Below are 18,087 nucleotides of genomic sequence, written 5' to 3'. Positions count from 1 at the left end.
TTCCAACATAATCATAGATACGCCACTGACTGTTATAGATTACGCAAGCCCAGCCCTGTCTAATGTAGCATGCGCACAATTAATAATGAATAAAATCTGTAATCAATAATGAATAAACCCTTACAGCAAGAACGCCATTACTGAGCTTCATTTGCTAACCATTAAGAAGGAATTCAATCTAAAATAGGTGTAAAGGGCCTATCCAGAAATAGAAGCACAGCAAGGAGCATGCTCGTAAGACTATCAAAGCCAAGACGTTGTGCGTCGTGTATTTGTGTTATTGGAAAGCATTTTATCTGTAAATGCTCAATTCAGTAATGATGTACGAGGTTTACTGAACATCATGTCAGTCTATCATAACCTACCCGGGAAATTACTCAACAACCTGATTCTTATGATCTTATCTGTTGTTTGAGTTGCGCTGGCTGCTTAGTGCTTACCAAAGCCAGAAATACGTTTAGCTAGTTATCGGAATTGAACGTCCAAAGCACTTAGATTTTCAGTAAAATTGCGCCCATAGAAGACTAGACTTACAGTTTTTATTTTTATCTGAACCAAGATGCGGCCTCAGTATTGTAAAAGAAATTCATACTTAAAATTAGGTAAAACATGTAATAATTCAAGGAAAATCAAGACTTTCTAATTTTCTGACGTCTGTGTGGATTTTACATTTAGTTTGGAACAAGCCGTATAATGAGAAAGTCAATGCATATGTTTGTTATACCGGGAAAAATATGCGTGTGTATAGGTACTCATTTTGGATGTGCATATGGTGCTGTAAATTACCTGTTATGTATAATTTTGCTAGTTTTTCATTCTAGTTATTGTTGTTGCGTTCAGTTATATAAGAAAATTATATTTACGAATAACACGTAGTACAGAGAGAGAGAGAGAGAGAGAGAGAGAGAGAGAGAGAGAGAGAGAGAGAGAGAGAGAGAGAGAGAGAAACGAATATTAAACAGAGAGAGAACGTTTCTATGGATTCTACACGGCCAGTGAAGGGAAGGTCCATGGAATTCTTGGGAATGGGGGAGGGACGGTTGACAAATGAGCAATCGCTTCGATTGAATATATCGCTAGTGTCGACAATGGGCCAATTATTATTACAACAATATTACTGATTTCCTTCTGATATTAACCTGTTAAATCTGCTTCCATGAGATGCGTAACAAACTAGAAAACAAGTCTGGAATTAAAGGTAAAAAAAGGAAGTAATCGTGTAACCTTTCTAACAGATGCTGTGTCTGCGTGATTAGTATACGGGGATTGAATATATCTTAAATTGTGTATTAATATCGATAGGCTACACCTTACAACCGCATTTTCACAAAAGTGTGTCTTTTCTTTTCCCTTCCTCCGTTTCTCTTTTATCTCCCTGCTTTCATATTATTTGTTCTCCTTTCCTTATTTATTTATTTACTAATTTATTTGTTTGTTTATTCATTTCTTCATTCTCTTGCATCAGCAAAGGCTAAAAGTACACGGCGAAGACTGATTGGCCAAACGTAAAGATAAGCGAAACAATATGCAGTCCATAAAAACAAAAGAACATCGATACGTACCAATATAGACAATAAAACACGTCTAAAAAGAACTGAACTAGATTAATTCGATCTTCTTATCCGAAAGGTTACCGGGAGTCTGTGACCTTATAAACATGTGTTATTGTCAGATTGTTTACAAACTGACAATTGGCTTAGTTGGCTACATCTTATGAATAGACTTTCCTCCCTTTCCAAGTAACCGGAACTACGTAAGTACGAGCCATAATTGGTTTAATAGGCAGTTAAAAGTTCTTTAAATACAACAGTTCTCCATTTTGTCTCAACTTGAGCCTAAGCTTCATTTTTAAAATTTTGTTATGGTGTACCTACTAGGTAGTATACTAGCCTAGGTACCTACTAGCTATAGCGTCTCGTTCAGGCCAGGCCAAATGTCAAAGGATAGGTCAGCGGCCATTCCATTCAGAAATTTGCTTCCAAAAATCGCCCTTAGACATGCTTAACCAGGCTGAATGGTAGCAAGTACATTAAGGCCGGGATCAAGGCTCATTTGTGCCGGGTCAGGTTGGGGCCCGGCGGCGGAGGTTAGGCTACCCAGGTAGACTAGGGTAAGCAACCGCAGACGATCAATCGTCATCGTGCTGGCCAGGCCTTATTCACTCGATATTTAATTGGTGAAACAAGAATACAATTACAACTTTAAGCATAGTACCATTCAAAAGATTGAAGTTTCATCAACATATTGTGATATAGGGTAAACAACCGCATGGCCTAGATCAACTAACTGACGATCGCGGCATGCCACCCTCCAAAAAAGTACTTGGGGGGAAACACCAGCGACTACCAACCCTTATCACGGTAGACAGGTCTTATTCGCTCTATATTTAAATGGTAAAACAAGAATAGGGTTAAAAACTGCATGGAACAGGGGTGGACCATGTACGATCAACGTGTACAACCCCAAAAAAAGTACATTATAACGCGTCCTGACATTGGAGATGGGCATCAGTCGCGACTTGTTGTTGGTGAGAAACGGAGCTAAAGACCTCTACTCTCCTTTCGAAGTAAGTATTTTCTCCAAAGTTAGAAATTAAGGCCAATTTTAAGATTTAAACAGAGGGTAGTGAAATGGTGGTACAAGGCAGTCCAAATCTCACCAAAACGCGTTCAACATTTTTACTTACAACTCAAAATATTTAGAAGATTGACGCCATCTCGATGTTTACGAAGTCGCTTGTGTCAATAAACTTCCATTTCCTGTGATAAATCCGCACACCACTTGCACCCACAGACGCTGGGGCACTTTCATCACAACAATCGGAAAACGGTCCCTAACCGGCTTGTTTGTTAGTAAACAACTGTTGTTCCGATACGTAATACAAACCCTCGGTCCTTTAACAATAGGAAGGTAACTAGCGGCAGCTGGGACGGTCGTAAGCTTCGAACAAGGGGAGAACGGTTAGTTAACTGTGCTTGTCCCGATCGTGCGCGCGCACCTGCGCCGCCCGAGAGGTGAAGAATCACTTTTGCTTTCGGCCGCGGGTGTGAAGGACGTGTTCGTCATCGCTCTCTGCCCGCCCCCATTCATCGTCGTATGCTTTGTTTATATTGTGTTTTCTACTAATGGTTTTGGTTTGACTTGAAAATGAAACTGTAAGTACACTGTTTTTCATTTTCATTACTTAATTATGAATCACATGGAGCTATCGCCGTAGAGACGGCGATTTCCGCTCTTTTCATGAATTGAACCCTTGAATTATGTCTCGGTGCCGAGGGCGGGCGCACTCGCGCCGAGTCATGTATTTTGGGCGAAAGTGTGTAATTGAAAGATGTAAGTACTCTTTTTCATTATATTTTTGCCCTGTGCGTTCGTTGCCGAGAGCTTGATTGCGCTCGGCAAGAGCCTCTTATTTTGTATGAATAGAATGCAATGAAAGTGGATTCGCAATGCAGTTTTTCTTTTCATTTTCAATTTATTAATTGCATCAAATTTAATTTGTTCCGATACGTAATACAAACCCTCGGTCCTTTAACAATAGGAAGGTAACTAGCGGCAGCTGGGACGGTCGTAAGCTTCGAACAAGGGGAGAACGGTAGTTAACTGCTTGTCCGATCGTGCGCGCGCCCGAGAGGTGAAGAATCACTTTTGCTTTCGGCCGCGGGTGTGAAGGACGTGTTCGTCATCGCTCTCTGCCCGCTTCATCGTCGTATGCTTTGTTTATATTGTGTTTTCTACTAATGGTTTGGTTTGACTTGAAAATGAAACTGTAGTACACTGTTTTCATTTTCATTACTTAATTATGAATCAACATGGAGCTATCGCCGTAGAGACGGCGATTTCCGCTCTTTTTCATGAATTGAACCCTTGAATTATGTCTCGGTGCCGAGGGCGGGGGCGCACTCACGCCGAGTCCATGTATTTTGCGAAAGTGTGTAATTGAAAGATGTAAGTACTCTTTTTCATTATATTTTTGCCTGTGCGTTTCGTTGCCGAGAGCTTGATTGCGCTCGGCAAGAGCCTCTTATTTTGTATGAATAGAATGCAATGAAAGTGGATTCGCAATGCAGTTTTCTTTCATTTTCATTTATTAATTGCATCAAATTTAATTTTGGATCAATTTCCGCTCTTACCCGGGAATTAATCCTTACGATTTATTGCTGTGAAAGTGAAAATAGCAAGTGCAGTATTGTTCATTTTCATATATATTTATGATAGCATCATATTATTATGGATCAAGTTCCGCTCTTACCGGGAATTGATTTTTCCCTCTTTAAGTTCTATGAAGTGAATCGCAAGTGCAGTATTCTGTTTCATTTTCATATTACTTTTCACTGCTGTGCGGGGGTAGGGGAAGCGAAGGTCTGCCAGGAAGTCGTCGGAAAAGCTCCTCCCGCGACTCCCTTGGTAAGCCGATTCTTCGTCTTCTTTCCTGCCCCCCCGCTCAGCTTCCTCGTATTTTGTTTTTTGGGGTCTTCCTTCCGTTCGGGTGGGGGCATGTCTCCCCCCCCGTGCGTGAGGGAACCCCTCTTACTAATCTGTCTGTGCTACCTCCGCAGGTGCTACAGCCGTGGGAGACGACCTTGGACAGGTATGGACTCCACTGCGGCTGCAGGGCGTTGCCTAGCATCCACGATCTGCTGCAGAGTCTAGCGAGGTCTGGGGCGGTGACCTTGGAGTGGTCTCCACTACAACCTTCACGGCCGCTTATGCTGCTTCCCCCCGCTGGTCTACACTCCCCATGCTGTGTCGGTGACGCCGTCTGCCGCTTCTAGGGCCCGGTCGCCGCGTACCGAGGAGGGGTATGTGCCGCCGCCGCCTGTTTTCTTCGTGTTGCCTGCCCCAGACTTCCGCTGTTCCAGCAGCTCGCCCCTGGACCGCCGCCAGTACCACGCTGGCTGCCGATGATTCTACGAGGCGATGGCTGGGCCTGCCGTACCTGTCGCTGATGTGGTTCCCGCTACTGGCTTGGCTGTCCCTTCTGTGTTTACCGCTGCCGCTGTTCCTGCCGCTCCTGAGGCTGGTTGCTGTTCCTGTCGTCTCCTGGTTCCTGCGCCTGTCCATGCTGGTCCTGCCATGGTTGGTGTTCTTCCCCAGTCCCAGGTCCTTCCGGACAGGTGCAGTCGGGCCGTGTTGCTTCGGCAATAGGCCCGACTCCGGCCTGGATGGAGGACCTGACGACTGTCCTGCGTGAGCTGACGAAGAAGAGGAAGGTGTCATCTTCGTCTGTTGCTGCCTCTTCCCCTTCGACTTCTAAGGCATAAGCCGAAGAAGAAGAAGGCTGCCTCCCCCCCCCTAAGAAGTCTCCTTCCTTCGGGAACTTCTAAGGGCCCGTCCCACCTCGGTGGACGGGGGGTCCTTCTGCTGGTCCTCCTGCTCCTTCGGGAGCGGGCCGTCCGTCCTTCCCCTTCCGTAAGGAAGAGATAGACGGGGACCAGAGGAGTATCGTTAGCTCTGGTACTTCCTCGCCTGGTGCTAGCGGCGATGCCGCTACGCCAGGTTCCGGCTCGGTCTCTCGTTCGCGGGAGATCCCGAGTGTACGCTCTCCCTCGGGAGACCGTGCAGCCAAAGTTTCGGCGCCAGAGTTCGCTCGGCGCCAAGACCACGGCACGGAGCAGAAGGCTGGCGAGAACCGCTCAGGTGACTCTCGCCAGGCCAGCGGCCGCTCTCGCAGCGACCAGCTGGTAACCGGGTTTTGTTTCCCCCTAAGAAGACTCCTTCGGGAACTTCGAAGGGCTCGTCACATTCCGGTGTGACGGGGGGGTTCTTCTGCTGGTCCTCCTGTTCCTTCGGGAACGGGGCCCGTCTCCCCTTCTGAGAAGAAGAAGACGGGGACCAAGGGTGTGCTGGCTACCGCTGGTACACCCTCGCCTGGTCTTGGCAGCTCTGCTGCTAAGCCAGGTACCGGCTCGGTTTCTCGTCCGCGAGAAGTTCCGAGTGTACGATCTCCTTCGGGTGACCGTGCAGCCAAAGTTAAGACTGCCTGAGTTCGCTCAGCGTCAATGACCGAGGCACGGAGCAGAAGACTGTCGAGAGCCGCTCAGGTGACTCTCGCCAGGCCAGCGGCCGCTCTCGCAGCGACCAGCCGGTACCTCGGGTGGACGTGACGGTCTCTGACCGGCCACGGGTTGAGGCTGGGAAGAGGTCCCCCAGGTCCCCTCGACCGACGGTACCAGCCTCGGCTGGTACCAGCGGTTTGACGTGCCGCGAGGACGCTCACCGGTCCTCACGGCGAAAGCGAGCTCTGCAGGTCACCTGACCGCCGCTCTCCCACAGGGACCGGGCGGATACGGTGACCAGCAGCAGCTCGTCTGACGCACGGGACCGGGGTCGACGTGCTCAGTCGAGCCGCTCGCCACAGGTGAGCGGCACGGCCAGGCCTGCAGAATCGATCCCCACCGCGGGTTTGGTGATCGGCTGCAGCCCCCCACGTACGCTGGTCCTGCCAGCGAGCGGGGGGAAGCGTCAGGTCTGTCTCTCCACTACCTTCAATTCCTCGGGCTACACCGGGAAGAGCGAGGTAGCTAGGAGTGATCGTGAGAGGTGCGCCGCTCACGATCCCGTCACGACGCCGCACGTGCCACGTATGGTCTTAGGACCAACCAGGGACGTACGCGCAAGTGATTGGAGGCGACCGTCAGGGGGAGAGGGGGTGGGGGTAGCGTCAGTTCTGTCTCTCCGATACCTTCAACTTCCTCGGCATAACGCCAGGAAGAGCTAGGTATATAGGAGTGATCGTGAGAGATGCGCCGCTCACGATCCCGTCACGACGCCGCACGTGCCAGGTTGGTCTTAGGACCAACCAGGACGTACGCGCAAGTGATTGGAGGCAACCGTCAGGGATCTGTTGCTGGTCCTTCTTCTGAGGAGGAGGGTCCTGGGAGCTGCTCTTGTTGGAGGGACTGGACGGTCCTACTCCTCAAGACGCTGTAAACTTCCGAGATTCAGAGTAACTTTACCCAGGTTATTGCACTGATTCGTCAGCACAACGACCGGGGGGAAGGATCGCCGCTCCCACACCAGCAGAGCCCATGTCTCTGCTCGAGTCGTTTTGGGGCCCGAGAGGGACCCAAACCGACGGTGGGTATGCCGCGATCGGAGCTTACCGATTCTGTCTTGAACCAGAGTCTCTCGTCTCCGGACAAGAAGGCTCTCTCAGTTCTGGCCGGTCGATCAAGCTACTTCCACCTCCTCTACTGCGACAGCGGCGTTTCTACGTGTCTTCGGACACCGTATTTAAAATACTCCTTCGGTCCTCCTGAGAGGTTTCGACCTCGACGAGGACTGGAATGAGTCGGAGACGTATCGCTCTCTCCTGTCAGGTGTCGATCAGCCCCACCCAGACGACGTTCACAGTGGCGGCAGACCCTTACCTACAGTGAGAGTTCGTACCCTCCTCGGGAAAAACGTTTTTCTCCTGACGATACGTTTTCCCAGACTCTGAGAGGCCATCGCCGCAAGGCGATGGCTGCTCCTACTCTTCTCCAACTGCTAGTTCCACTGGGAAGGCGAGCGAGTATCCAATTCCTCCCCCATTCCCTCCCTCTCTCCTTACGGCTACGAGGGAAAAGGGGAAGGATCCTACAGAGATTTCTCTGTAGGATCCCACGTTGGGGACTGCGCTACCAGGGGGGACCTTCGGTCCCTACCTGACGTAAGCCCCGGTCGTTGAGGAGGGATCCTGCCCCATTCTCGATTTTCTACGGGAATCGAGAGGACCACCAGCCGATATCGTTTGACGAATTCGGTGGGGGTTTCGCAGACTGCTTAGAATTCTACGGAATTTCTAGCGCATTCAGAGTGTTTAGAGTTTCTTACGATCTCCAAACCTTAGGCGAGACCACGGTCCAAAGTGAGCGAGACGAGAATCCCCGATATGTTTACACGATAATCGGGAACCTCGCCTATGCTCGAATTCCTGGAATTTTCTAGCATTAGGAAGAAGACTGCTGCTGAAAGAAGACTATCTCACAGTAGGCGACCAACCTGGAATAGAGAAGAACGGACGGGAATATCCAGTTTTGGCTGGAACTATCGTCTTAGTATTCTGTTCACCATTGAAGCTTTCCTTCGAGGAAGACTTCTCCTTCACTCTCTTTAATAGAGAACGAAGGTGGTCGATCTCCAATCCTTATTTTGTTTTCTTGAAGGAAAGAATTTAGGATGGAGATCGTTGTTCAGAATCCTACAATATACTACGTATATTAACCTCGCGACATGATTCTGCTAAGCAGTTGAATGGTCCGAGGGGTAGGCGCATATCCTGGTTATTCTACGGATTGCGACTTAGACGAAAAGTATTCTAATTGAACTGCAAACCCGGGTTGCCTGCAACCTCCCAGGAGTTTCCAGTTTCAATTTTATATACTTATGGTGTTGTCACAACAACACCATTTTAGCTTTTATATTTACCGAAATTCAATTGTTTCGCTTAAATATAATTGCTCGAGCATATCTTTTTATGCTCGGTGGTTCTAGCCGAACGCATTCCTTCGTGGAAAGGATTACTTGGCAAACTCAGGATGACGAGTCAGCGACAGCTACTGCGTATTGAATTGCCCGAGGCATTTTCAGTATCAGCTGCCGCTTTGAGATAGACGGTTGTTTATGTCTTTCTCACCTGCTTTGATTGAATAACAACCGTATCTCTGCCCAACAATCACGGACTTAAGTCTCTGATTAACGGGATTCTCGCATACATGAATGACCATCTACTGCTGAGAAACGCTAGTATTCATCGTCTTCGGTATTGCGAGAATTTTAAACAGAGATATCTATTCGACTCTCATCTTTCTGTTTACCGCACGGTAACAGAATTCTGTAATAGTCTCTTGCTGCATCGTATCCCGATAATGCGAATGATTTTTGCGGAATCTGAGTTTGTCCTCAAATATCTTGTATTCGGAGGTGTACAATTGTTCATTGTTCACCCCGGATTAGCAGATGTATTGAAAGACATCGCCTACTCCCACACCTGCCAGCTCTACTTCCAAACGTTCAGCCCATGAGAAGCAGTTCTTCAAGCGGCTCTCCCCTGTGTTTCATTACTGAAGAACGCCCCGCTTTCATTGCACAACGGACAGCAATGAAATGGCGGTTAGCGTTTTCAGTCATTTGTAAGCACAGGTTTAGAATCTTGAGATTCCTTCTCTCGATTCAGCTGGAAGACGTAGGTTGCATTCATTGCCTACCTTCGTCTTCAACGCAACATAGTGTTGTTTCTCCTTAAGCTGAGATTCAACGTCTATGAGATTTTGTCTTGCCATCAGGGACCTCGGTCTTTTGAAGGCAATTGACTTTCGCCTTTTGAGCTTATGCATTAAGAGAATCATCGCCGCGCCGTCCGGCATCGGTGACTAACAAATATTTTATTTGTTTGGTCTCTCAGCATAACTCTTTAAAGGGCGAAGGTCACGTGACTTACCCGGATGCTTGGACAACTTGCCTCTACTGATTCCGAACCAGTCAGTCGGCAGCTGTCAGAGCGTCCGAGTCAGTTACGAACTATGCTGTGGACTTAGTTCGGTTGTTCCAGAGCAATCATTACTTCGTCTTAATAGCTTGTCAGTATGAGTACTGTACATAACCAAAGTCGAGAGAGGGATAGGTCATACGACTATTCCCTTCTTTTCGTCTTAGGTAACTGCATGACTTCTCTTGAGAAGTCAAGCACAAAGGGATGGGATTTGTGACGCTCGATTTCGTACCGATCTTCGTAGCGAAGACTCAGAACCCTTCGTAACTGACGATTGGTTTCGAGTCCTTCACAATACCCTCCCTAATGGACGTCACCCCGCCTCCGATACGAAGGCTATGCTGCTTTGTCCTGTGAAGGTGCGACGGAGCTGTCTGAAGAAACTCGACACCCAGGAATGAGTGTGGACGCCTCTTCATCATTCTCTCGCGTTCCGCAAGAAAACTTCTCCGTGGCGCAGGTAATGAAGGCAGGCGCCTGGTCCAACCGGACCGCATGCACCTCCTTCTACCTTCAGGATATTGCCCACAGTTCCTTGGATCTTTTTCCTTGGGAACCGTGGTGGTTTGCTCAACACGTTGTGTAGTTAACCCAGACCCTCGCAGGCTGAACAGCATCGAGTCCTGGTGTGACCGTAAGAATGGATGATGGATGAGAGTGTGACTGGCTCCTCTTCCCATCTTTTTCTTCCCTCATACCTTTGGGTAGAGGGACCCGGTCCGTCCCCTGCTGGTTAAGGACGAGATGCAGGTGAGCTACTCAACTAGAGCACCATCCATATCCCTTTTCAGTAAGGGATTAGGAGTAATATCCCTCACTTCCCCCAACAAGGGGAGGTAATTGGATGCCAAATTGAGACAACCCATCATTTTTATGATTGTTCTCTTGCCAACAGGAACAAGAAGTTCTTTGCTTGCGGGTACGAGAGATACGCTTTGCCTCTCTCTTAGTACTTGGCCCAGAGGGTCTGACCATTGATCCTGCGGTGCACACCCCGATCATCGGACAGGGGGGTGGGGAGGTTTGGATCCCTCCCTTGGCTCTTACGACCATGGAGGCACTCAGGGTTGGACAACCCCAGTCCCTGTTCACCAAAGACTCAAGATTCCTCCCACCAAGAAGTGAGTCTTCCTATTGTTAAGACCGAGGGTTGTAATTACGATCGAAGCAAATACTATTTGTCCGAAAATGCATTTTTTTCCTAACTATAAGCAACCTGAGGTCCTTTACACATATAGTCCCACCTCATGCCACCCCCACTCTGCAACTTTTTGCATGGGCCTAAAGCAAAAGTGATTCTTCACCTCTCGGGCGCGCGGCACGCGCACGATCGGACAAGCAGTTAACTAACCGTTCTCCCCTTGTTCGAAGCTTACGACCGTCCCAGCTGCCGCTAGTTACCTTCCTATTGTTACAGGGACCTCAGGTTGTATAGTTGGAAAAATGCAATTTTTCGACAAATTTGTCATTTTGGATCAATTTCCGCTCCTTACCCGGGAATTAATCCTTACGAATTTATTGCTGTGAAAAGTGAAAATAGAAAGTGCTAATTGTTCATTTTCATATATATTTATGATAGCATCATATTATATGGATCAAGTTCCGCTCTTACCGTAATTGATTTTTCCCTCTTTAAGTTCTATGCGTGAATCGCAAGTGCAAGTATTCTTTTTTCATTTTCATATTCCTTTTCACTGCTTTGCGGGGGAGGGGAAGCGAAGGTTCTGCCAAGGAAGTCGTCGAAAGCTCTCCCCCGCGGCCTCCTCTTGGTATCCGATTCTTCGTCGTCTTTCCTGCCCCCCTCCCCCGCTCGCTTCCTCGTATTTTGTTTTTGGGGTCTTTCCTTTCCGTTCGGGGTGGGGCATGTCCCCCCCCCCCGTGCGTGAGGGAACCCCTCTTACTAATCTGTCTGTGCTTACCGCAGGTGCTTACAGCCGGGGGAGACGCCCCTTGGACAGGTATGGACCACTGCGGCTGCAGGGCGTGCCTAGCATCCACGATCTGCTTGCAGAGTCTTGCGAGGTCTGGGGCGGGGGGGGTGGGTGACCTTGGAGTGGTCTGCCCTACAAACCCTTCAGCCGCTTATGCTTGCTTCCCCATGGTATACACTCGCCATGCTGTGTCGGTGACGGCCGTCTGCCGCTTCTAGGGCCGGTTCGCCGCCGTACCGAAGGAGGGGTATGCCGCCGCCGCCTGTGTTTTCTTCTTTCGTGTTGCCTGCCCCGACTTCCGCCTGTTCCGCAGCTCGCCCCTGGCCCCGGCCGCCCAGTACAACTCTGGCTGCCGATGATTCTACAGGCGATGGCTGGTCCTGCCAGTACCTGTCGCTGATAGTGGTGCCCGCTACTGGCTTTGGCTGTCCCCTTCTGTGTTTACCGCTGCCGCTGTGTCCCTGGCCCGCTCCTGAGCTGGTTGCTGTTCCTGTCGCTCCTGGTTTCACTGCGCCTTCCATGCATGGTCCTGCCCATGGTGTGTCCTTCCCCATCCAGGTCTTCCGGCCGGTGCAGTCGGGCCGTGTTTGCTTCGCAATAGGCCCGACTCCGGCCTGGATGGAGACCTGACGACTGTCCTGCGTGAGCTGACGAAGAAGAGGAAGGTGTCATCTTCGTCTGTTTGCTGCCTCCTTTCCCCCTTCGACTTCTAAGGCCCATAAGCCGACAGAAGAAGAAAGGCTGCCTCCCCCCCCTAGAAAGTCTCCTTCGGGAACTTCTAAGGGCCCGTCCCACCCTCGGTGGGACGGGGGGTCCTTACTGCTGGGTCCTCCCTGCTCCTCGGGAGCGGCGGCCCGTCTCCCTTCCGTAAGAAGAGATAGACGGGGGACCAGAGGAGTATCGGTTAGCTCTGGTACTTCCTCCTCCTGGTGCTAGCGGCGATGCCGCTACGCAGGTTCCGGCTCGTCTCCTCGTCGCTGGGAGATCCCGAGTGTACGCTCTCCTCGGGAGACCGTGCAGCCAAAGTTTTCGGCGACCAGAGTTCGCTCGGCGCCAAGACACGGCAAACGGAGCAGAAGGCCTGGCGAGAACCGCTCAGGTGCCCTCTCGCCGGGCCAGCTGGCCGCTCTCTGCAGCGACCAGCTGGTAACCGGGTTTGTTATCCCCCTAAGAAGACTCCTTCGGGAACTCGAAGGCGCGATCACCATTCCGGTGTGACCGGGGGGGTTCTTCTGCTGGTCCTCCTGTTCCCTTCGGGAACGGGGCCCTCTCCCTTCTGAGAAGAAGAAAAGACTGGTACCAGGGTGTGCTGGCTACCGTTGGTACACCCCTCGCCTGGTCTTGGCAGCTCTGCTGCTAAGCCAGGTAAACCCCGGCTCGGTTTTCTCGTTCCGCGGAAGTTTCGAGTGTACGTCTCCTTCGGGACCGTGCAGCCAAAGTAAGACGCCTGAGTTTCGCTCAGCGTCATGACCGAGGCACGGAGCAGAAGACTGTCGGAGCCGTCTCAGAGTGCTCATCGCCAGTCCAGCGCCCGCTTCTACCGCAGCGACCAGCCGGTAACCCTCTGTCGGGTGGATCGTTGACGGTCTTCTGACCGGCCGACGGGTTGAGGCTGGGAAGAAGGTCCCCCTGCAGGTCCCCTCGCCCGACGGTACCAGCCCGGCTGGTACCAGCGGTTTTGAACGTGCCGCGAGGAACGCTCACCGGTCTCACGGCGAAAGCGATCTCTGCAGGTCGCCTGAAAACCCGCCGCTCCCACAGGTACCGGGCGGATACGGTGACCAGCACAGCTCGTCTGAACGCACGGGACTCGGGGTCGCAGTGCTCATTCGAGCCGCTCGCCACAGGTGGAGCTTCACGGCCAGGCCTGCAGATCGATCCCCGACCGCGGGTTGGTGATCGGCTGCAGCCCCCCACGTAACGCTGTCCTGCCACGAGCGTGGGGGAGCGTCAGGTCCTTGCTCCTCTCCACTACCATTCAACTTCCATCGGGCTAACACGGGAAGAGCGAGGTCGCTTAGAGTGATCGTGAGAGGTGCCCGCTCACGATCCCATTCACGACGCCGCACGTGCCCGTATGGTGCTTAGGACAACCAGGACGTACGCCGCAAGTGATTGGAAGGCGACCGTCAGGGGGAGAGGGGGTAGCGTCAGTTCTGTCTCTCCATACCTTCAACTTCCTCGGCATACGACAGGAAGAGCTAGGTATATAGGGTGATCGTGATAGATGCGCCGCTCACGATTCCAGTCACAGGACGCCGCACGTCGGTGGTCGTAGACCAACCAGGACGTACGCGCAAGTGATTGGAGGCAACCGTACAGGGATCTGTTTGCCTGGTCGCTTCTTTCTGAATGAGGAGGGTCCTGGGAGCTGCTCTTTGTTGAGGGACTGGAACGGTCCTACTCCTCAAGACGCTGTAACGCCGAGATTCGAGTAACTTTACCCAGGTTATTGCACATGATTCGTCAGCACAACGACCGGGGGGAAATGATCGCGCTCCCACCAGCAGAGCCTATGTCTCTGCTCAGGTTCGTTTTGGGGCCCGAGAGGGAACCCAAACCAAGGTGGGTTATGCCTGCGATCCGGAGCTTACCGATTCTGTCTTGAACCAGAGTCCTCATCAGTCTCCGACAAGAAGGCTCTCCTTCAGTTTCTGGCGGTCGATCAAGCTACTTCCACCTCCTCCTAACTGCGACAAGCGGCGTTTCTACGTGTCTTCGGACACGTATTTAAATACTCCTTCGGTCCCTCCTGCAGAGGTTTCGACCTCGACGAGGACTGGAATAGTCGGAGGAACGGTATCGGCTCTCTCCTGTCAGTGTCGATCAGCCCCACCAGACGACCGTTCACAGTGGCGGCAGACCCTTACCTACAGTGAGAGTTCGTAACTGCCTCCCTCGGAAAACGTTTTCTCCTGACGAATACGTTTTCCCCAGACTCGTGAAGGCCATCGCCGCAAGCGATGGCTGCTCCTAACTCTTCTCCAACTGCGAGTTCCAGCTGAAGGCGGCGAGTATCCATTCCTCCCCCATGTCCTCTCTCCTTACGGCACGAGGGAAAGGGGAAGGATCCTACAAGCGATTTCTCTGTCGGATCCCACGTTGGTGACTGCGCTCCCAAGGGGGGGACCTTCCGGGTCCTCCTTGCTAAGCCCCGTCCGTTGAGGAGGGATCCTGGCCTCCATTCTCGATTTCTAACGGGAATCGAAGGAACACCATCCGATATCGTTTGATACGAATTCGGTGTGGGTTTCTCAGACTGCTTAGATTCTCGAATTTCTAGCGCATTCAGAGTGTTTGAGTTTCTTACGATCTCCAAACCCTTTAGGCGAGACCACGGTCCCAAAGTGAGCGAGACGAGAATCCGGCCGATATGTTACACGATAATCGGGAACCTCCGCCTATGCTCAAATCCTGGAATTTCTAGCATTAGGAAGAAGACTGCTGCTGAAAGAAGACTATCTCACAGTAGGCGACCAACCTGGAATAGAGACGTAACGACGGGAATATCCAGTTTGGCTGGACTATCGTCTTAGTATTCTGTTCACCATTGAAGCTTCCTTCGAGGAAGAACGTCTCCTTCACTCTCTTTAATTGTAAGAACGAAGTGGCGATCTCCAATTCCTTATTTTGTTTTCTTGAAGGAAAGAATTTAGGATGGGAGATGTTGTTCGAATCCTACGAAATATACTACGTATATTACACCTCGTCGCATGATTTCTGCTAAGCATTTGAATGGTCTCGAGGGGTATGCATCTATCCTGGTTATTCTACGGATTGCGACTTAGACGAAAAAGTATTCTCTTTCAACTGCAACCGGGTTGCCTGCAACCTCCCAGGAGTTTCCAGTTTCATTTTATATACTTATGTGTTGTCACAACAACACCATTTTAGAGCTTTTTATATTACCGAAATTCGTTCGCTTAATATAATTGCTCGAGCATAATCTTTTTATGCTCGGTGGTTCCTAGCCGAACGCATTCCTTCGGGAAATGGATTACTTGGGCAACTCAGGAATGACGAAGTCAGCGACAGCTACTGCGTATTGAATTGCCGCGAGGCATTTCAGTCTCAGCTGCCGCTTTTGAGATAGACGGTTGTTATGTCTTTCTCACCTGCTTTGATTGATAACAACCGTATCTCTGCCCAACAATCACGGACTTAAGTCTCTGATTAACGGGGATTTCTTCGCATCATGAATGACCATCTACTGCTGAGAAACGCTAGTATTCTCGTCCTTCGTATTGCGGAATTTTTAAACAGAGATATCTTTCGACTCTCCATCTTTCTGTTTAACCGCACGGTAACAGAATTCTGTAATAGTCTCTTGCTGCAATCGTTCCCGATAATGCGAATGATTTTTGCGGAATCTGATTTTGTCTCAAATGTCTGTATTCGGAGGTGTACAATTGTTCAGTGTTCACGCCCGGATTAGCAGGATGATTGAAGACAATCGCCTACACTCCCACACCTGCCCAGCTCTACTTCCAAACGTTCAGCCCATGAGAAGCAGTTTCTTCAAAGCGCCTCTCCCCTGTGTTTCATTACTGAAGAACGCCCCGCTTTTCATTGCACAAGGCCAGCAATGAAATGCGTTAGGCGTTTTCAGTCATTTGTAAGCACAGGTTCGAATCTTGAGATTCCTTCTCCTCGGTTCAGCTGGAAGAACGTGAGGTTTGCCATTCATTGCCTACTCGTCTCTTCAACGTCACATAGTTGTGTTCTCCTTAAGCTAAGATGTTCAACGTCTTATGAGATTTTCTTGCCATCAGGGACGCGCGTCTTTTGAAAGGCAATTGACTTTCTCCGCCTTTGAGCTTATCATTAAGAGAATCACGCCGCGCCGTCCGGCATCGTGACTAACAAATATTTTATTTGTTTGGTCTCTTCAGCATAACTCTTTAAAGGGCGAAGTCACGTGACTTACCCGGATGCTTGGACAACTTGGGCTCTCCTGATTCGAACCAGTCAGTCGGCAGCTGTCAAGAGCGCCGAGTCAGTTACTACTATGCTGTGGACTTAGTTCGGTTTGTTCCAGAGCAATCATTACTTCGTCTTAATAGCTTGTCAGTATGAGTAACTGTACAACCAAAGTCGAGATAGGATAGGTCATACGACTATTCCCTTCTTTTCGTCTTAGGTAACTGCATGACTTTCTCTTATAAGTCAAGCACAAAGGGATGGGGAATTGTGACGCTCGATTTCGTACCGATCTTCGTAGCGAAGACTCAGAACCCTTCGTAACTGACCGATTGTTCGAGTCCTTCACAATACCCTCCCTAATGGACGTCACCCCGCCTCCGATACGAAGGGCTATGGCTGTCTTTGTCCTGTGAAGGTGCGACGGAGCTGTCCGGAAGAAACTCGACACCCAGGATGAGTGGTGGACGCCTCTTCATCATTCTCCATCGCGTTCCGCAGAACTTCTTCTCCGTGGCGCAGGTAAGAGGCAGGCGGCCTGGTCCAACCGGACCGCATGCACTCCTTCTAACCTTCAGGGATATTGCCCACAGTTTCCTTGGATCTTTTTCCTTGGGAACCGTGGTGGTTGCTCAACACCGTTGTGTATTTACCCAGACCACTCGCAGCTGAACAGCATCGGGGGAGTACCGGGTGTGACGTAAGAATGGATGAGGAATGAGAGTGTGACTGGCTCTCTTCCTCTTTTTCTTCCCTCTACCTTGGGTAGAGGTACACGGGCGTCACCCTGCTTGGTTAAGGACTAGGTGCAGGTGACTACTCAATATAGCACCATCCTATCCCCTTTCAGTAGGGATAGGAGTAAAATTATCCACCACTTCCTCCAACAAGGGGGGGAAGTGGATGCCAAATTGAGACAACCCTCATTTTATGATTGTCTGCTGCAAACAGGAACAATGTTCTTGCTTGCTGGTACGAAGAGATACGCTTGCCTCTCTCTTAGTACTTGGCCCAGAGGTCCTGACCATTGATCCTGCGGTGGCCACACCCGATCTAATCGGACAGAGGTTTGGATCCCTCCCTTGCTCTTACGACCAGGGAGGCACTCCAGGGTTGGACGAACACCAAGTCCTGTTTCACGCAAAAAGACTCAGATTCCTCCACCAAGAGTGAGTCTTCCTATTGTTTAAAGGACCGAGGGTTTGTATACGTATCGGAACAAATGACAATTTGTCGAAAATTGCATTATTTCCTAACTATACAAACCTGAGGTCCTTACATATAGTCCCACCTCATCCACCCCTCACTCTGTCAACTTTTTGCATGGGCCTAAAGCAAGTTGATTTCTTCACCTCCTCGGGCCTGCGCGGTGCACGCGCAACGATCGGACACCATTTAACTACGTTCTCCCCTTGTTCGAAGCTTACGACCGTCCCAGCTCGGCCGCTAGTTCTCCTTCCTATTGTTAAAGGACCCTCAGGTTTTGTCACTAGTTAGGAAAATGCAATTTTCGACAAATTGTCCTTTTTGGTAAAGAAGACGGCGAACGTGCAACTTGGATATTTTTTAAATAGTAAAACATCATATTTTACTTTATGATGATTAATTGAAAATATTCGTTATTGAAAACTCAACTTTCTTGAGAACAGTTCCGTTATTCATTGCAGATTAATCAGCTATTCATGTAATTGTATAATCGTAAATGCGTAGATTATTTACGTTTTGGTGTATGAAGATGTTTTAACTGGCCGGATATTCGCC

General features: G+C 50.0%; 1 protein-coding gene across 2 annotated transcripts in view; it reads left to right on the top strand.

Moving 5' to 3' along the window:
* Positions 1 to 1,596: 1,596 nt before the first annotated feature.
* LOC135215482 (UDP-glucose:glycoprotein glucosyltransferase 1-like) overlaps positions 1,597 to 18,087 on the top strand; it is a 267,287-nt gene continuing 250,796 nt past the window's right edge. For both annotated transcript variants that reach the window (XM_064250239.1, XM_064250238.1), the window contains exon 1: positions 1,597 to 1,753. The gene's annotated coding sequence lies outside the window, so the exon portion shown is untranslated. The remainder of the gene's footprint in view (positions 1,754 to 18,087) is intronic.

This window comes from Macrobrachium nipponense, chromosome 5 (assembly GCF_015104395.2).
Source record: "Macrobrachium nipponense isolate FS-2020 chromosome 5, ASM1510439v2, whole genome shotgun sequence".
NCBI classification, from domain to species: Eukaryota; Metazoa; Arthropoda; class Malacostraca; order Decapoda; family Palaemonidae; genus Macrobrachium; species Macrobrachium nipponense.
Note: the sequence above shows the minus strand (reverse complement) of the source record. Positions and strands in the feature narration are given on the sequence as shown.